Genomic DNA, 15582 nt, shown 5'->3' with positions numbered 1-15582 from the left:
TACCTACAGCCTAATTTAGTAAGCTATTCTGTCCATGAGAGACTTGCCTGTATTCAGCTATCTGTGACTGTGTTGTGGATGTAATGCCAATATGTGGAGAATGTCCCAAATACTTACCATATTAGGCCAGCACGAATCACTGTGGTTATTGTGTGCACACGGTCAGGGTGCACAATGTATGTTTTCAGTCAGGATTACCTTCGGTCTGCCCAGAGGGGGCCTGTAAGAGGGGGGAGAAAAAAAGGCTTGTAGGAATCCTGCCAGATTCCAAGTCTGCTCCCTGGCTGCTGTAGCATGGAGCTTCAGGAAGCACACAGATCTCTGTAAAGACAACAGGGAGGTGCTGACCAGATGGTAGCACTGGACCACAGCCAGAGAGGCCCCTTGATTTCAGCAGACCAAAACAACTCCAGACAAATGTGCCATTGCAATTTCTGTCCCCGGCCTTCCAAGTGCAAATATTTTAACCCTTGAAGTGCTGGCTGACTAATTTCATACACTAGTTTCGTGCACAATGTTATCATTTCAAGGGTAACAAAGGAACTTCTCTGTACGTAAAGCACCTTTCACGTTGGAGCATCTTTGGCCAATCAACTGACACTGAACTAAGGAATGGACAAAAGAACAAGTGGATAAGAAATAAGTTTTAAAAAGTGTTTTGAAGAAGGGGAAAAGGCAATGAGAAAGGGATTCTAGAACTCGGGGGTCTAGAATGGAGTTTATTTATTGATGTGTTCACAGAATGAATGCATCGCTGGCAAGGTTGGCACTTATTGCCCACAACGATTAAGAGTCAACCACATTGGTTTGGAGTTACATACAGATCAGACCAGGTAAGGTTGACCAGTTTCCTTTCCTGAAGGACATTAGTGAAGTAGTCATCATACTGATGCGAGCCAGATTTAATTGAATATAAACCCCTTCAGTGGCTATGCTGTGATTTTAGCTCATGACTCCATATCAAGGGATCATGCTATCAGAGAACAGTCTGGTAACCACCCCTTATGTAGGACCCTTCATGATTTAACCCACTAAATCCCAGTAAATGGTAACATAACCTCTGAATTTAAGTACCAGTTTAGGAGTTACTTTTCAAGTTATGGCATAGGATTCGAATCCACTACTGTGCATTTGCAGCTTACTCAAAATACAACCAAGGAAAATAAAAGAAAGGAGAAAGGGACAAATGAGAAGCTGAAGACCAGGGAAAATTGAAATTGCAAGGAAGAAGAATGAGGTGACAAACATTTCAGACTTTCTATTAACATACTTGTTGGTTATGAGGAAATAATTCATTAGCTTCTTCATTCCAAAGCTTTTGGAGATTATGCTGTAATATAAATGGATTGTTAATAGTAAGATGTAACACATATAAAATAACTGACCCTAAAATGAAAAGGGTTGCATCTGTATTGCCAACTGCAAGTTAATTTATTTCTGTGTGAGTCATTCATGTTTCTTTTGGAATTTCACAGTCAGAATCACTGAGTTGTCAATGAAATCTCAGCTGTGAATGCAGTCATTCCCAAGAATAATGAAGTTATAAGCTTTGGAGATTTCTTCTTCCCAACTCCATGATCCTGAGGCCAACTTTACTGCTCCTGTTGCTACCTTGGTCAAGGCCAACTCAGTCAGCATGATCTGGCAATAATACCTGGAAACTTCTTGGTCTGTTTGAATGGGTTACAACATGCTCGGGGGATCTGTGAGCTGACTCAGACACAATGATGCCAATTTTTCCCACAAACACAAATGGGCCAAGCCCTTTCCCTCCATACTTTCACCCACCCGCTTCCTCTAACTTGCTGACGTTCAATATTTATCACATTTACTAACCTAAGCAAAAGAAATGAAGGCTGACACACCAGTGCCTTGCTGAGGGAGTGTGACATTTTGGCAAGTACCAGTATAGAAATTCTTGTAAACCCAAAACTGTTCACTAGATCAGTCTGGCACTGGAGAGGCAACAACCCTTTCAGTTGATGGTCCCTTCACTGCAAAGTTCAGGTCTCCATGCAAGGCCCAATTGAAAATGTACCATGTGTGTATCTACTCCAAGGCTGGGTTGAAGTGAAGAGTGAACATGGTTGGTTGTGGGGTGGGAGGTGTGGTTTGGGATGGCCAGCTGTCATGGTCATCATTGGTCTGTGCAGTGGTTGGGATTTGGGGTATAGGAAGGGTGGATTCAAAGCTCTATTGTGAATGCTCATAGGGGGTAGTGCAGGAGAAGAGACACAATAGGGACCTACGGTGTTGGATGGTCAGGAAGGTCGGCAATTTAGGAGTAAGGGGCTAGGCTTAGGGAAGTCAGGAAGATCATGGTGGTTGGGAGATTGGAGTGGCCAAGGTCTGGAGATTGGAGTGGCCAAGGTCTGAATCTTGGAGGAGTAATAAGGTGAGAGGGTGGAGGTTTGGTTTAACATTGGGGTCCATTGGATACAAAGGAAACAGATGACTTGCCTAACAGTATCCCAGTTCAGTTCTACACTAGATGGACCAACAGTAAGCATCCATGGACATGGTGGCCCAACTTTCCCTGGAATGCACCAAAAAGAATGTTGGACAGGGAATGACATCATTCTGTGCACCTCTGGCCCAGGAGTGTCTGGTCGAATTTCTGGAGTGACGCAGAGAGACATGAACATGACTGTTATTGCACCTCTCTGGGAAAACAGTCAATTCTGAATTGCAGAACCTGAAAAATACAACGATAATCAATTGAATTTTAACTAACTTCTCTGACTATCCTCTCGAGCAGATGCTTAAGATCGCAAGATGCTGTTCCATGACACTGCTTGGTGGCACACCTAATAGAGCTGCTGACTCACAACTCCAGTAACCCTGGTTCAATCCTGGCCTTCAGTGCTGTGTGCAGTTTTCACGTTGATATGACTGCATGGGTTTCCTCTAGGTTCTCCAGTTTCCTCCCACATCCCCAAAAGACGTGCGGGTTGGTACGTTAATTGGCTGCTGCTAATTGTCCCTAGTGTGCAGGTGAGTGGTAGAATCTGGGGGTAGATGATGGAAATATGGGAAAAATAGGGAAATAATTTGTGATGGAATGGGATTGTTCTGTGAGCTGGCATAGATTCAATGGGCTGAAATGGCCTCTTTCTATTGTAAAGAAATATGGAATATTCAATCCGTATCCTTCATTATGAAAACAAATTATCAGCCCATTAATACATTAGGGTCTGGATGAACTTGCTGTGCATAAATTGCTTGTACATTTTCTAGAGTACAATACTAATCTCATTTTAAAACCACCTTATTAGGCGTAAAGCATTTTGGGACAGAAAGACACTGTATAAATGTAATCCTGTCTTTCTAGTTTGAGAAGCTTGGAGGACCAAGCATCATCAAACGAGGTGGCCAATTGTAACAGCTGTAGTTTAATCTCTTACTGTTCCTGTTGGAAACATAAGCTGCCCTCCACCCCCAGCCCCTTCATCCACACTACTCCCAAACCCTGCCTCTCAATCCTGGAGCTGAAACAATCCCTTTAAGGGTAAAAATGTTTGAGGACTTTTATGATGTATGATTACTTTCAACTCCTTTGCAATAATGTGTGGAGGGAGAATGCATTTGGCAGCAGAGAGCTGATGACTGCAACTGTGGCTTCCCCCCAGTGTCTCTGTTAAATGCATCACTTTGGAACGTGGTGTTGGTTTCAAATGAACAGGAATTGACTGCAATGGGAATACTGTTCTACACAGAGGAGATAGCAGAGGAAAAGAGCAAATCCCAAGGTTACAAATATTTTACTGCCTGACTCAATAACTCAGACAGGTTGTGCATTGGAAAACTCATCACTTGCAGTGTGGGAGTGGAGGTCCCTTCCCTCCCAGCACCTTCTGATAACTGCTGGGAAGGCAGACACTACTGAGTTCAAATCAGTAAATTCATTTAAATGCCTGTATATTCTTTGAAGTGTAAATGTTTCAATTAAGAAACCAAATAAATCAGATGAAATCAATCAATCAGCAACATTTTTACATTTGTAGACGGGTGTGTAACTGGGCATCATCTTAATGACCACAATTCTTTTTTTCCCTTTATCATGCAATACTGTATTAATAGTATGGCTGAGCATTAAAAGGTTAACTTGAGAAATTACTGCTTTTCATCTCTCAGGACAGTTGCTTCTGGTTTATCCGCAGTTTGTAACACAGGACTTTGCAAATCAATCTTTCGGCTCAGTGTTATGGGTTCATGTCCCATATTAGATGGAGGTTCCATTTACTTTCTCAGATGGATGTAATAAGTTCCATGGGAATATCTGAAGAAGACCAGGAGAGTTCCGAGCAATATTTATCCCTTAACCAACATCACCAAGACTTTAGGTGAACTGTGGGATGAACTTCAGAAAATTGTGATTGAGTTGCAGTCAAGGCAGGCAAAGTTGTAGAAAAGTAATATTTACTTCGACTAATTGTGGCAATTTGTAGAAGTCAGTGAGCATATTAATTTCTGGGTGGAACCAGCTTAACCAGGATAAAAAAGCCTTCCTGTACTTTTCTAAAATATCTGTATCATACCATTAAATCTGCTCTCTGGGGTGTTTTAGCTTACTAACTTTGTGCTGCACTCCAGACATACAGCTAGTTTGGTTCACAGAATCTGGACCTGGGATTGTGTGGGTTGATGATAAGTCCTAGGAGAGGCCACAGGGGAAGTGATAGATCCCAGGGATGGGAGCGGGTCAGATCATCTGGCCATTGCGGTAGAAGTCTGATATTGTGGAAACCACAGTTTCTGTAATGTGCAATTTAGGTAAGGCCTTGCCCATTGCTAAAGTGCACATCATCAGGCTATTTATTTTGTTTCTGTCTGTGGGACCTTACTGTGCATAAATTGGCTACTGTTTTCCCCCACATCATAACCATGACTATAATTTAAAAGTATTTGATTGGTTTGAAAAGCCATTGGGTTATCCTGATTCATGGCATAACGTCATTATGTATGAGCAACAAACAGTCTGCTGGAGGAACTCAACACCTCGACCTCCAGATTCCAGCATCTGCAGTCTCTTGTGTCATCATTATGTATGACGTCACTTATGTATGTGACATAAATACTATTCATTCTTACTTAATTAAAATATCAATTTATTTTGCCTGTTCAAGCTGTTTCCCAAAATCTCAAGCTCTTACCCCTTTTCTTAGCATCCTATAAGGGGGCTCATACCATTAGCCTTTAAAAAATTGGCAGAGTAAAGAATGGGCTTGGAGCAAATGCAGCTCACAACTATCAACCTGTCCTCATACAAACTTCTGGTCATGAAATATCTACTTACATGACCCAGTGTTAAGTCCTGTTCCTGTGAAGCATCTTTCACTGTGATTGATGAACCATATAAATGCAAATTGTGTAAGATTGTGTTTTTTTCCTCTAACAAACCGTTTTTTTATTTAGCTATTGTCCAAACTCTGCGAAATATTTTCAGAAGTTGTTTCAGTTAGTCACTTTCTCTCAGCGGTTTAATGGGACAATGCTGGCACCACATTGCACTTTATATCCTAGTTTTTCATCTCATGCTCCCTATGCACCTCGCTCAATCTTCCATCAAGAGAGAAATGATGGTAAATCTAACCTCAATAGCAAAAGAAAAAAATCATAAAATTTATGATTGCAGCTACGTCAATGAACTGCTAACCTAATACCAAGTGCACATCAGATGAGGCTTCACTATTTTCATGTTGTATCTGTCTAACTCAGTTCTGCACTCAATTTCATTTGATTTAAACTATCTGATTATTTTAATAGGATTAACCTCTTAAACGTTTCAGATTTCAGCTGACAAATCAGTCATTTTTGTATTATTATAATTTACCAATGATAATTATAATTATTATGATTAATATTTAACCAATAAGTTCACTAAGACAGAGACAGAAAGACTTTTATGTCCATACTGCCTTTTACAAAACTGAGACTTCCGAATCATGTTTACAGACAATGAAAATATTTTAAAAATGCAGATCGAAATCTGAAATAAAAAACAGAATATGCTGGAAGCACTCAGCAGGTTAGGCAGCATCTGAGGAAAGAAAAACAATGTTATTGTATCAGGTCGAAAATCCTTTGTCAGCCGTCATGCTGTCCTGAGAAAGGATCTTTGACCTGAAACGTGAACTCTGATTCTCTTTTCACAGATGCTTCCTGTGAATATTTCCAACATTTTATATTTTTATTACAGTCAATTAAATACTTTTCAAATGAGATTGTTATTGGAACTTCTGCAAAGCAAGCTCCCATATGGAGTAATGTGATAACAACCATCTAATCCTTCCTTTCCCTGGTTTTTGAAGGATAAATATTGGCTGGATCACGGAGGAAATCCCGCCTGCTTTTCTTCAAAATAATGCCATGGTATCTTTGACATCTACCTGAAAGGACAGATGGGGAATCAGTTTAGCATTTCATCTGATAATGCAGCATACTCTTAGCACAGTATGAGAATTTAAGAACATGCAAAATAGAAACAGGATTAGGCCGTCTGGCCTTTGAACCTGCTCCATCATAAAATAAGACGATGATTAATCCCGTCCCTCAACTTCATTTTTCTACCTGAACCCTATTTTCCCTGATTCCCTTAGTATTCTTGAATATGTAAGGTGATTGAGTGGCCACAGCCTACTGGCACAGAAATTTCCAAGGTTTATAAGTCTTTGAGTGAAGAACTTTCTCCTCATCTCTGTCCAAGATGGTTGTGACTCTGTATCTCCTGGTTCTGGACTCTCCAGCATGAAGGGAACAACTCTCAGCATCTACTTGTGAATCTGAACCGCACCCACCAAAGCAAGTGTATTCTCCTTTCTGTCCAGAAACCAAAACCGCATGCAGTACTCCAGGTGCGGTCTCAGCAAAGTCCTAAACTGGAATGTTAACCTGTTTTTGTGCTCAACTCACTGGAGTGGGATTTGAAACCAGGCAATGTAAATAAAATGGCATGATTGTAGCATACTATTTGAAATGCTGAATTAATATTGCCAGTTCATATTCCATAATTCAAATAAATGATTTTCTTCAGTGTAATAATCAACTTTGTTTAGGCAGGTCACAAAACCAAAGAATTAATACAAGATAACCATGATGTAATCAGATAGCAAAATGGACTTGAGGAGTTGAATGGTCTAAGACACAGGAGTCTGTGCCTGCATGGAATCTATGAAATATTTTTAAAGCTTCACAACTTGTGTTTTATTTATATTCATAAATATCAATTAACCAGCAATCTGTTTCTGTTGTCACTGTTTAGTGTGTCTTCTACTGGCAGCTTCAGGTCGCATCTTCCTGCTTTTGTCACTATGTTCTGCAATCTTGTTAGTAGAGCCTTGGTGTGCATGTGGTAATGTGGTAGCCAAGTTACCAGCAGCAGCAAGTTACTGCAGTAGGAGCCATGAGTTCAAATCTCACCATGATGATTGGGGAAGTTAAATTCATGTTATTAAATCTGCCAGATACCAATAACAGTGAAGTTACTGCATTATTGTGAAAGGTCTTGCTTGCTAATATCCTCTAGTGAAGCAAATCTCAGTCCTTAACCTGGACTGGCATATACATAACTCTCCCACTGAGTTGACTGTAAATTGCCCAGTGAAATGGGCCCGTCAATGAGCAAGGGAAGGAGGAATTGTTGCAATCCTGGCAACTCAGAAGCAATTAGAGAAAAGGAATAAATGGTGGCTTTGCCAGCAATACCCACTTCCAATGAACAAATTAAAAAAACTCCTCTGGTATGATGCCCTAAAGCAACTTGTCATTGCACCTGACTGTAGGAAGTCAGTGTTGACCAGCCATTTAGTGTGATAGTGCCTAACTACGCTATCCACACTAGGGGACCCCCAGCAGGGGTCAGTAGATAGTAACTAGGGACTCACTTCCTTTAAAATTTTCTCATCTGTGAGTGCCAGGATTGCAACAATTCCTCCTTCCCTTCCTCATTGACTTTTCTTAGCTCAGCTGAGTCAGGACAGAATATGAATTAAACTCATGGCTTTATCAGTCATTTTACAACACATATTTATTGTACATTTGCCACATTGGTAGAAGGTTTCAATGACTGAATGTGCTTCAGACTAATCTGAAAAAGGGAATGGTAACATAATGGTTATGTTACTGGACAAGTCAATGAGGTCCCTGAGCTGATGATACAAAGGCAAGAGTTCAAATCCGTCAAGGCAGATGGGAAATTTCAATTCAAATAACTAAATAAAACTGGAATTTATAAAAGCTAGCACTAGGAAATGTGGCTTATTTTAAAAGCCCATGTTGTTCACTAAAGTCCTTCAGAGAAGGAAATTTGCAATCCTTGCCTGCACTTAACTGTATGGGAATCCAGACCACACAGGAAGATACCCAGTTGGAGGAAACTGCTATGTGCTGCTCACCACATAGTTGGGCTATAAATGCTGGCCATGTCTGTGACATCCACATCCTTGACATCTGTGAATGAATTGGATTTGTCTCCAGTTTTAACCACTCTCCTAAACCCTGAACCCTCATCAGTTTGCGAGGCTCTAGCCTGTTTCATACTGGAGTATGGTGCCCGGTATGCACACTGAATGTTCATCTGTTATGTGTCATTCAGCTGGCAAGAACAACAGATTGGCTTCTGAATAGATCAGAGCTGAATATTTCTCCCTAAAGTATTAAATGAACCAAACTCTCCACAAAAGCATATTTTATTCCATTTGTCATCTTGCAAACCTCAATCTGATCCCAAAATATCTGAAGTGAAGAACCCCAGCTCTTAGAAGCAACTGGATGATGAAGAAGTTTTACACTGAGGTTTAATCTAGTGGTTTTCCTTTGAACCATTTGCAAAGACTCAATATTACTTACCATGTGAGCATTCTAGTTGAGGCTAAAAAGTTTTGGCCACAGCTGGAGTATTGGATCCAGTTCTGGTCACCAGACTTCACAGAGGATGTAAGGTCCCTGGGCAGGGTGCAGAAAGGATTTACTAGAAAGGTTCCATAGATGAGATTAGACTGCAGAAGTAGGGGCTGCTCGCAATGAAGCAAAGAGAAGGAGGTTTGATAGAAATGTACATGGTCATGCTCGGTTCAGATAGGCTAGATTGTGGGAAACTCTTCTCCCTCTTAGATGAACCAAGGACTAAAGGACATAGATTTGAATGAAGGGTAAAAGATTTAGGGGAATATGAAGATAAACTATTTTGCACAGAGAATGCTGATGACCTAGAGCTGTCTGTCAGTAGGGGTGATGTACACAGAATCAAACAGGGCTTTCCAAAAGTAATTGGATGAATATTTGAAGGAAAATAATATGCAGCACTCTGGGGAAAGGTATGGGGAATGGGACTTAATAAATTTCTCACAAATAGCTGGCATGTTCTTAATGGTCTGAATGGCCTCTTCCTGTGATTCTGTGAGGTCTGAACAAGGTATTCATATGTTCCTGTAAATGTTTTACTTTACCAAGACACAAAATAAAATCAGTCTTCCTCTTTTTATTAGCAGCCTCTTGACAAAGACATTGAAGCAAGGCAGAAATGCCAAATGCTTCATCAGGTTTGTGAGTGATGGCCAGTAATGAATGTGTAAAGGATATTGAATAACGAGTGGGAGGTACAACAGGGATAGGGACATGGTTTAATTTACCTCCTGTCATTCATAATAGCCTACATTTACCATTTTTTTCTTACTGTTAGGTTTATGGCCCAGAAATTCTATTGTCTACTGGAACACTTATGCTCACTACGCAGTAGAACTTTATCAGAAAAATAATCACTCACATTACATGTCATAATCCCAGTTTGTGATTTTCCATCCAGATCCACTGTTGATAGTGGGATCCCATTATATATGTTGGTCTTGCTTAGGTTTGGGTCAGATTTGAATTTTAGTAGACCTCTAGTACATGGCAGGCTGATGCTCAGAGGCACGTGGACATGACCAGCTCCAGTGGTGTGCAATACACATGTAGATGGTTAGGCCACTTATGCAGAAGCAGGCATTCAGTATTCTAATTGAGCTTTGGCCACAGTTGGAGTATTGGATCCAGTTCTGGTCAACATAGTTCAGGGAGGATGTGAAGTCCCTGGGCAGGGTGCATAAATGAGTTGTCATGGAAGAGATGGGTCGTCAGGGCCTGTTTCTGTGCTGCACGGCTCTATGGTTCTATAATTCTATGATAATTTCCCCAACAATGCAGCACTCCCTCAACACTGTACTGCAACTCAGTCTAGATTTTGTGAACACAAGCTCCTGAGGTGGGGTTTGTACTCACAACTTACCACTAAGAGGCAGGAAGGCTGCCCACTGAACCACAGCTAACACTGGCACAGATTGGCAAATGAAGATTTTGGCTTCTTCCAATGGCCAATAAGGGCCATTGATCCCAAAATAGGCTTCAGCAGCCTTTAATCAGGAATGAGTGTTTAAATATTGTGCTTGGATTAGGAATTCCACACAGTCAGAGCAGATGGAATGTGGTAACAGAGATTGGAATTTTCGGCTTGGATCTGTTTGCTCTGTGCTCATCTGGAGCCTCCCTGCAAAAACTGCTTAAGTGTATATTACAAATATGTGTAAATGACCTGATAGAAGCAGATTCAAGCCTTCTTCTGATGTGCACATATGTCCAACTGGGGTAGATTTTTACTTGGAGAGCATACACTTCAGGATACCATGATCATTTTGACTGCTCGATCCTATTTAAAAGTTGTTGGTCTACTTACTGCCCAACAGGGACATTTGGAGGATGTTGCTGGGAGTAATGAATGGGAACAGGAGTTGACCATTCTGCCTCTTGAGCCTGCTCCGCCATTCAATAAATTCACGGCTGACCTGGTTTTGGCTTCAATTCCACTTTCCTGCCTGTTCCTCCTAATCCTCAACTCCCCTCTAAATATCAATATATCTCAGCTTTGAATATATTCGAAGACTCCACCTCCATATCTCATTGAGATAGTGAAGTTTGAAGCTTCATGACTCTGAGAGAAGAAACTCCTCTCTATCTCTATCTTAATTCTTCCTCTTATTTTGAATTGATGCACTCTGTTTATGGATTCCTCCCAGCATCTGCCCTGCAAAAGCTCCATCAGGATCTTATAAATTTCAGTAAGATCACCCTACAACCCCTTCATCCTGGGAATCAACCATGTGGACATAGGTCACCAAGCAAAGGGTTAGGGTACGTCATGATTTTCCTAGTGAAGCCTGGAGGAAAAGTCCTGCCCCATGGCCCCACAGAGAGAGTTTGAGAGTAACTGAAGGTCTGTAGATGTCCTGAAGCCTTCTGCCTTCAAACCCCCTGCAAACCACTTCCTGATTGGCAAGAAAGCTATGGTGGCCAACTGCCCACTGATGCAGGGAGCTAGTGTTTGGGGAACAAGGGGAGTGATGGAAGGTCAAGGGAGCACCAGAAATTGGAACAATTAAGAAATAACATCAGAAACTAAGAAAATTACAGGAGGACACAATGCAGTTGAGGAATTAGCAGAGAACCCTCATAAACAGGGAAATTATTGAAATAGGGAATCCAGGAAATGGAGGAACTAGGAGAGCTTGTGAATCAGAGGATATAGTTTTATAACCAGAATCATATGTTTTAGGAAAACGGAAAAAAACACATATAAAGTCACTTGGTTTTTATTCCAGGCTTGATTGCAACGTGGTCCTACACATGATCAATCTATAATTCCAGGGGATTTCAGGTCAACCCTATCATTGACTTTGAAAAATATTGACACTTTCAAGAGGGAAATAGATAGAAATTTGGCAGGCAAGCTGTTTGGAGAACGTGTTAAGCAGGGTAGTGGACTGTAGCATTGTTCAAATTCACATTGGATTATATAGTCATATGTTTCAATCCCTCACCCCTCATCACCCTCCCCCACTCAGTTCCATCTGCCCATCACCCACATATCCATCTACCTGGGTTTCTTCTCCCTCCATTCACCTTTCCTGTCCCCTCCCCCACTTGGCTCCATCTGCCTAATTACTTTTCTTATTAATTGGTTCCACTTACCACCTACCAGCATCTGCCTCGACACTCCTCCCCTCCCCCATCTGGCTCCATCTGGCCATCATCCCCCCCCCCCCCCATCTGGTTTCACCTATCACCCACCAGCCTCTGTGTCACCCCTTCCTCTCACTTCTACATACTGGCCCTCTTCCCTCTCCACTCTCCGTCCTGATGCAGGGTCTTGACCCGAAGTGTTGACCATCTCTTTGCCTCGACAGATGCCGCTTGACCCACTGAGTTCTTCCAGCAATTTACCTTATGCTCCAGATTCCAGCATCTGCAGTTTCTTGTGTCTCCATAGAATGATAGAGTTGTACAGTATGGAAACAGGCCCTTCAGCCCATTGTATCCATGCTGATCTTTTTTGCCCATCTATACTAATGCCATTTGCCAGCATCAAGACCAAATAATGTACGTTCCTCTAATATTAAACATTCATTTATTTCCTGTTTTTTTGTATACCCGCTTCACTCATCTTCCACCACCTCAGCCCCCATCCTGACTTAGAAACATGCCACTCTTTTTCCATCATTGCAAGGTCTTTATCATATGACTTCTTATCAAACAACACAGCAGGAGCACCTTCACTACTGGTACAAGAAAGTGACTCCCTGACATCCTCTCAAAGACATTTAAGGATGGACATTAAATGCTCACCTTGCCAATGACTCCCCGATTCCATGGAAGAATTTTTAAAAAATTGTTTTGGTTGCAAAGAAATGAAAATAAAATACCAGAGATTCCTCAGCGAGTACCGAGTTCCGGGAACAATGTTGCTGATTGACAGCCAGCAGCATCTTCACACCTGTTGGCCTCTGGTGGGCCTGGTTTCAATTTACTTCCCCACTTTGAGCTGTCAATTCTCCCTGGCAGCTGTGCAGGAAACGTGGCAGCCTGACCTTTGCCTTCCTTTGTTGCTGGAACCATGCACAATGCTGCAAATTCCTGGCAGGTGACTCATCTCATTCACAGGACTCCACACTTGCTAATCAAGAGCACTTGCAGATAGCAGGTATGGTGGTCATACTTCTGGCTAAAGAGCAAGGGTGCAACAGGGGTACAGTTCCTGACCCTTGATTTGTGTTAAAACTCATCATTCTCAAAAAGAATTGAAGGTAACCTGCAGGACACTGGTCAAGCAAATTCAGAATGAAAAGTCACACTCAGCACTTAAAAGAGAAATTGTGGGCTTTCACATCCCTTCCCGGTGGCGCTGCCACGTTCTCTTAATTCTACCTCTCTTGGTTATTCCATTATTGTCACTTCAGCATTTCTCTTTGCACTGCTTCAGATTGTACTACTATCTTTGCACCATTCTGTTGTTTTGTGCTAGTCGCTGTATTTATTGTTGTATTTATCATTACCATGTACACTGTTTACTCTGTGAGCTTCACACGAGCAAGGAATTTCATTGCACCCTGGTGTATATGACAATAAACTGATTTGAATCTGAATCTGGACTGGAAATGTTATCGTGCACAGAAACAGTTCTAAAATGGCACTGCACAGGTGCTATGGGTGAGAGTGATCTTCCCATCTGGATCACTTGGGGCCCATCTCCCTGCTCTTCAGCGTGCTCACCACAATAATACTGTGTTATTTCAAACGTCGAGAAAGAAGGAATTTTTTTTAGAAGGCGAGGGACGGAAGCCTGTTGATGAGTGTCCTTGTGCATGAATTGCTCAAAGGCTGTGGGTTTGCGAGGAGGGTGTGGCGAAAGATGCAAGGGTCCTTGTCACAGTTCATCCCCAGCAGCTGCGTAACAGAGGATTCTCTGATCTAGGGCTGTTCCCGGGGACACACACAGAGACGGACGTCAACTGCTGCTGGAAGGTCATCAACTCGGTGAAAGATGCCCTTTGGGCTGCCCAAAACTTGTTGGTCTCCCAGCACTGCGAGATGTCCGTAGGGGAATGCTGCCGACTGGCACATTCCAGGCTGCAGGAGTACGTGCTGAGGGACGCACTGAAGCTGGGTGCAGCCAACGCAAGGGCTCGGTGGGGAAGGACGACATTTTAGGGTTCTTCTGCCACAGGAGAGGGAGGGGCGGGGTCAGGCGAGGAAGCCCCTTAAAGATTGTAAGTATGGGATTGGGGTATCACCCCAGGGAGCCACATGAGTGGCATCGGTGCTGTGGTTTGTGTAAAAAGTAACGCTAATAATTGATCTGTACATGAATGTAAAGGTTTGCACTGTTTTATTATTACTTTATTATTGTATATAGCTTGTCTTTTATTATGAATAAGGTTTATTTTGGATAAAAAAATGAATTGCTCGAAGTTAATGTGAGCTTACTACAGTACAGTAAGCAATTAGGAAGGGAGCCAGTATGTTGGACTTTATTGCAAGAGGATCTGAGTACAAGACCAAAGGCATCTTGCACCAATTAATAAGTCCCCTTTGACAATGCATCTGGAATATTGTGTACAGGTCTCCCTACCTAAGGAAGGATATACTTGTGATAGACAGGGTGCAGCAAAGGTTCACTAGGCTGATTTGGGGAACGGCAGGTATGTGGTCTGAGAGCTGATTAAACAGACTGGGTCTTTACTATCCTGGGCTTAGAAGAATGAGAGGTTATCACATTGAAATATATAAATAGGTCTTATGGGTATTTGTAGAACTGATGTTTCCCCGGCAGGGGTGTCCAAAACCAGGATCATATGTCTCAGAATAAAAGGTCAGCCATTAAGGATAGAGCTGAGCTGAAATGTCCTCACCCAGAGAAGGCTGCAGAGGCTCAGTCACTGAGCCTTTTCAATCGATCTATAGATATTAAGGGAATCAAGAGAAATGGAGTTAATGCGGAAAAGTGGCAGTGAGGTAAATGACCTTATTGAATAGAGGAGCAGGAACAAGGTTGAGTGGCGTACTCTTGCCTTTATTTCTAATGATCTCCTGAGTGCAGACTAACCTGTGTGATCTCTGGGCGTGGAGGGAGTTTCCCAATCGCTGATGTGCATGTTTCATCACTGATACAGGAGCTAAAATTATTGGAGTTTGCAGCCCTGTTCACCCATCATCCCTGTTCCTGTCGAACAATTGGCACCCAGTCTGATGACTCCTTGGTTTGCTAGTACTCATTTTAAATCACTTCATGGCTTCACACAAAGTCTGTATCATATCCAGCACTAAACCATTATAAATTTCTGCATTCCTCCATTTCTGGCTTCATGCATACCCCTGATTTTAATAATTCCACCATTGACATCTATGCTTACACCTGTGTCGATCTTAAGCTCTGGAATGTCTTGACTAAACCTTCCTGCCACTCTGCTATAAACAAACTTCATAATCTCACTAAATGAAGAACAGGCTGAAGGGGCTAAATGGCCTCCCTGTTCCTTTATCAGTTTGTCTTTGAATTACATTGCCAATTCTGGGTGGACAGATTGGGTGTACTATCACCATATGAACTGTTCCCTCCCACCAGCCTGACAAACAACCTTCTCTTTCCCACCTGAATGAAATATTACTTAATAAGCAAAAGTGTTGAAAAAAATTGGAAATACAGACAATAAGTTCTAATGGCCACATGATTATTCTCCCAGAATTACTCTCAGAGGTGTCTCGAACCATCCCGTT

At 42.0% G+C, this 15582-nt stretch overlaps 1 protein-coding gene across 2 annotated transcripts in view; it reads left to right on the top strand.

Moving 5' to 3' along the window:
- Nucleotides 1-15582, top strand: part of hsd11b1la (hydroxysteroid (11-beta) dehydrogenase 1-like a) — a 115503-nt gene that overhangs the window by 92660 nt on the left and 7261 nt on the right. The gene's annotated exons all lie outside the window — the stretch shown is intronic.

This window comes from Pristis pectinata, chromosome 24 (assembly GCF_009764475.1).
Source record: "Pristis pectinata isolate sPriPec2 chromosome 24, sPriPec2.1.pri, whole genome shotgun sequence".
Taxonomy (NCBI): domain Eukaryota; kingdom Metazoa; phylum Chordata; class Chondrichthyes; order Rhinopristiformes; family Pristidae; genus Pristis; species Pristis pectinata.
Note: the sequence above shows the minus strand (reverse complement) of the source record. Positions and strands in the feature narration are given on the sequence as shown.